Source organism: Rhineura floridana, chromosome 3 (genome assembly GCF_030035675.1).
Source record: "Rhineura floridana isolate rRhiFlo1 chromosome 3, rRhiFlo1.hap2, whole genome shotgun sequence".
NCBI classification, from domain to species: Eukaryota; Metazoa; Chordata; class Lepidosauria; order Squamata; family Rhineuridae; genus Rhineura; species Rhineura floridana.
In genome coordinates this window covers 64,325,047-64,330,869 of record NC_084482.1, presented here as the reverse complement: position 1 = coordinate 64,330,869, position 5,823 = coordinate 64,325,047, and positions in this window count along the sequence as shown.

Sequence of the window (5,823 nt, the reverse complement as noted above, 5' to 3'; positions counted from 1 at the left end):
AGGGAGAGGATTAATCAGTTAAACATTTTAATTTTACATTGCCCAGATATTCAGCTGCAATAAATGGATTTTTTTCAACAAGACGTGATCTTCACAGGTACCCCGCCTGGGGATGCTGTTGGAGAGAATGGGGTTTACAGGAGTTGTCTCTCTCTGGGACTGGGAATCTCTCTCTTTCTCACAGAACATGAGTTTGAGAGCTGGGGGACTGAGAGGAGGAGCTGCAAGGACCCTACTTCTCACCTCATCTCTGCCAAGAACAAAAAAATCAGCCTTAAGCCATTTATTATATGCCTAATGATTTTTTATTTTTATTATTATTATTACTGAGACAGTTTTTGTCCCACATACAATTCAGTCTTGTGATTAAACAGGACAAAAATACAAATAAAAAGAAAGATGGAGTTCAAATAAATATACAATAAAAAGCTAGCCGGCATTTTAAAAGGCAGGAGTGCTCTGTCTGGATAAATACAGCACACAGGTATGCATGGGAACAAGGGGGAGAGTTCAAAAAGGGGGGAAGGAAGAGAAGTAGGCCGTGGGGGGGCAGAAGGTGCCGCGGAGGCAGCAGCGAGGTAAGGAGAGGCACACACACACACACACACACAAATCATCATCACTCACCTCCACAGCTCTTCGCCATTCTGCTGCTGCCTTCTCCTCCATTGTCCTTGCCCTGGCTTTTTCCTCCAGCGTCCATTTTTTCCTCTCAGATGCTAGCAGGCCCTGCCTATTCACCTCTTATCACGAGGGAAGAGAGAGTCTGCGCAGAGGTCCAATCAGTGTGAGGCACATGTCTTGTGTTCACCAATCACAGCCAGGAGCTGACTTCCCCTTGTTCCCGCCCCCAAGTAACATCCAACCTAATGTGGAAACGTTAAAGTCGCAGCTGAAAAGTAGGGAAATTACTAGTCGTTCCATTACTTGCCAAATGTAATGGAATTACCCACTCGTTATTTAAAATTGTAACGAATTACAAGTAACTCGTTAAAAATAATGAGTTACTTCCAAGCTCTGGCTTGAACGTATAAATGTGCAACTTTAGAAGCACATTTATAATTAAAAAAACCAAGTGTGTGTGAGGGGGGTATCACAAATTGTTCATGAATATCTTATCCCATTTGACATTAACCTTCCTTCCTCTTACTCCATTCTTCAAAACATGTGACTTTAGTGCCAGAGGTATCACCCTGTGGCAGCAGTGAGAGTAATGCATGTTGAGAATAATGAAGTGATGTGGGACTTGCCAGGCCTGACACTTCACCTGACATGCTGCAGACATTGAGGGCTAGTTGATTTGCACTTTATATTCTGCACTCAAGTTATTTATTTATTATTTATTTAATTGGGTTCCCAAGTCTTACTTGTTGGGCATAGAAAATTCACAGCTGGAAACAGGTCTATGCGTCTTTCACAGTACTGCTTTTAAAGAGGAATGTCCTGAATTTTAAATGTAAGCAACACTCAGACTTGACAGGAGGTGCATGTATTTTATACTGGAGGTATCAATACCTAAATGCAAAATGAGAACTGGCTTGGAGGATCAACATGTCCATTAGTGGTTGTACATGTTGGTAAATTAGGTTGGCTTGATGCATAAATGACCCATACTGAAAACTGTGATGGCCTGGGGAATATCTAGTGTGATACTGCACAGAGATTTGTGCTAGCTCAAGAGATACTACTATCTATTATAAGTCAATTGTAAATATGTAAATCTGCCCTCTAATGATATGGGGATAACTGGCAATTTTAGATAAGGCCAGGAGAGGGTGCAGTTGACTTGAGTTAAGCTGCTGTGGAAGCAACAATTTGATATGTGGTCTCCTGTTTCTGACCTAATTAAGCATATTTGTGTGCAGACACACTTGCAGTTATACTGGCTTCATTGCTTTTCCACCTCTGCTTTTGAATCTAGGTGCGCACAATGTTTATTATGCTCCACCCCTTTCCCCCCCAACATCTGGGATTTTTGAGATTGGATGCATTTTCCCTTCAAGCCAGCTTCACATCAACTTCAAAACTGTTTTGTCAATCAACCCCTTGTGACTCCGAGGTGTGTCCAATGGAAACACTTTGCAGTAGGCAGGCCTAAAAGGTCTAACATTAGCAGAGGGGCTGAGTGGAGTCCAATCAAACAATAAAGAAGCATACAGTTGGGTGCAGATTTGTTTCAAACGGGCTATGGTGTGAGAGTGCTTTTCCCTTGTTAATTTAGGAAGAAGACCCTACCAAGGATTGCTCACAACCATGGCTGAAATCAGTATTGGCAACTTCAGAAGATGGACTATAATGTAACTGTACTTACAATACTCAAGATCTTAAACAACAACAAAAGTCAGGTTATTCACTCAACTGGTATATTTCCACATGTTTCAGGTACTCTAGGGAGGAAAGTCTTTTTAAGAAAATGAGTAGAATCCACCCCTTACAAAAAGCTACAGTTGTGGGAAATGGGTGCAAAGTGTCTTCTTCCTCTGCAGCCAAGGAGCCATGGTTTACATCCCTTGATATTTTGGAAACTTTTTAATCTCCATAGGAATTTTCTAAGGCAGGGAGGGGAAACCTGTGTCTGTCCAAACATTGTTGGACTCAGATTCCCATCAGCCCCAGTCAGCATGGCCACTGGTCAAGGATGATAGGAGTTGTAGTCCAAACTCTGGAAGCCCTGTTCCAAGGTGAGTGTGAATATATGTAGCTATATTAGTACAGCAGGGGCAGGGAACCTGCAACCCTTCAGATATAGTTGGACACCAGTTCCCATCTGCCTCAGGCAGCATGACTAATGGTCTGGGATGATGTGAGCTTTAGTTCAGCTACTTCTGAAGCATCATGGCTTCTGTGCCCCGGTGTACAACTATGCTTGGTTTTATTTTTCATACATAAGATGCTGGATGTCTCCCAAGCCCAGCAACATTCAGGCATCCAGTGCCTGTTGGCAAAGTGTAGACTCCATAGTACCAACTGAATTAGCAGGTTTTATATTTGCGGACTTATCTGATGTATGTCATATTTAGACGTAAGCCCCACTGCTTTCAGCAGTGTACTTACACTTAAATCATATAAGAACATAAGAAGAGCCTGCTGGATCAGGCCAATGGCTCATCTAGTCTAGCATCCTGTTCTCACAGTGGCCAACCAGATGCCTGTGGGAAATCCATAAGCAGGACCTGAGTGCAATAGCACTCTCTCCAGTTGCAGTTTCCAGCAACTGAGGGCTTATCCACATGGGAGCATAACTTCATGCTAAAGACACTGTTTTTACCTCCCTTTTCTGTTTGCACCATCCACAGTAAGAGCTCAATACATGCTGCAAACATGGTGTTTTCTAGTCACACTTATGGGGAAGCATCAATCACGCACTTTCCTAAAGACCACACCCTCTAATTTAACATTTTCACTCCCTCTAGTTACCTGGCAACCAGGCATGCTCAGTTTGTTCTTCCAGTTTCATTTAAAAGTGAATAGTTTCATTTAAAAAAACAACAACCCAGAAGTGCTATTATTTGTATTTTCACTGGTACAATACAAATACAAATCTTTGTTTTAGCAGTGTTATACTTTTGTGCACAAGTTAGGGGGAAAAGAAAAATAAAGCACCAATTGCAGCAGCTTAAAAAAGGCTTGCAAAATGGGAGACAGCAGCCCTCAGGAAACAAAATGAGCGAAGGGAGGAGGAGGGAGTTGGTGTGTAGAGGGGAATGATTGACACACCCACCTAAAAGCATCGGAGCACAGCATCTGCAAACCCTAGAGATATGGAGTGAAGACGTTTTTTCCTTCCCTTTTTGGATTATCAGAAGATTGGGTTAGTGCGGATTTACAAGGGGAAAACTGTGTGATAGCTTCTGTTTGCCAGTAACATCATGTGAACCATGAGAATTAAAAGGGGTGTGAGTAGCACCAGACACACAGTAAAACCCTGTGTAGATGAGCCCTGAAATTCAGAAGTGGTATTCATATGCATCATGGGATTGGAGCTTTAACTTCTGAGCAACTGTGCTAGAAGCTTTTTCATTTATTCTTGACAGTAGTCCAGCTGGGTTCCTATTCAGGGTATACCTTGCATAAAAATGCAGTTATGTTTCAATGCCAGTAAAGAAACATATGATGCTGCCATCTTTGGAATGTAGAGTGTACCTCCAAATTACATAGTTATCAGGTGAAAATGTTTGCCAGTTAGGACTCTATAGTGAAGGAATCAGCTGCCACTCATGCAAAATTAGGAGATGTAGGGGCAGTCCATAAAACTGTATAATATGCAGTGTTATTGCTTTGTGTCCTCATTAATTCACCATCATCCATATGACATTGCAAGCTAGTATGGATTTTTGCATTCACGAATCTGCATTAGGAATACCCCCAAAAAACAATATACTTTCCTGTATCGATAATCAATCACATCAATATCTGTGCGCTCGGACACAATGCAGCAGACTTTCCTGCAATAAGTGGTCCATGGGCATTCCTCCATCATATGCCAAGCCCCATCTCCTTCCCCCCTAATATTTATTTATTTATTATTTGATTTATATCCTGCCCTTCCTCCCAGCAGGAGCCCAGTTGAATTCTGAAGTTAGATCCACCTTCTGTCCACACTTCCTCCTTCTTGCATACAGTTCATTCCTGCTTCTGGTACTAAACTGGGGTACTTCCTCCTTCTGGTTTCTGTAACTGTATCACATTGTTTTTTTAAAAAAATATTACTTTTTTCAGTCAAATGTAAAATCAAAAATTTAATGAAAAATATTTCCACTTAAAAGCTATCTCATGATATTATGCAAACAATTCATTGAAAACACAGAGTTTAAAGTAAGAGATTTTTAACTGAGCTTCCTTGGGCTGATAGGGGGAAGGGGGGAAAGGACCAAGCTCTAGTACTTTAATGTGGCATTGATCTTGCAGCTGATCCTGCAGCAGGCAAAGCCTCCCTTTTTCCACCCAGCAGGTGATGGGGATGGGAAGGGAAGCCAAACATACCAAAGAGCCAGGCAGCCAGATCTCTCTCTCTCTCTCTCTCTCTCCCTCCCTCCCTCCCTCCCTCCCTCCCTCCCTCCCTCTCCCTCTCCCTCTCCCTCTCCCTCTCCCTCTCCCTCTCTCTCTCTCCCTCTCTCTCTCTCTCTCTCTCTGTGTGTGTGTGTGTGTGTGTGTGTGTGAGTGAGAGAGAGAGAGAGAGAGAGAGAGAGAGAGAGAGAGACCACTGCACTCTTAAGTGGTGTTCTTTTCCTCCAAGCCTGAAACTGACTAATCTGGATTCTCCCTTTGCTAACTCGAAACTGAATGTCAGGCAATCTCTTGGATCTAATAGAATTTAGGAGGAGGGGGCATGAAGAGATTTGGTGGGTGCACTGGGCAGAAGAAAAGCCCTTTCAAAATGGTAACAGCAGGAGATAGTGGGAAACAACTGAACATAGAAAGGGATTTGCCTCCCAGTTCGACAAATTCAGTGGAATTGGGAGTAACCAGTGACTCCCATCCTTAGTATGCATTGCGTTATATGTAACAGCCCAGATGTTTATTTTGCTTGGGGGGGGTCATTAACTTTCCCCTTTTGCACATCCACAAACCTCTGCATGCATAGGAATTTTAAAAAAAGACATACAGTATGTTTCTGCACTCTTCCAAAAAAGTGCATGAAAAGCAAACAACCGTTATGGGCCAAGCACTGAAAAGGGATGGACTTAGGGGAGTGGCCAATGATAAAGCTAAGGGGGGGGAGAGATGCACATGTATGGATGCTTGAAAATCTGGTTTTCACAATAATCTGATCACGAACAGGACATGTATGGGTCTCAAGGCCACCAACTGAATATGGAATAT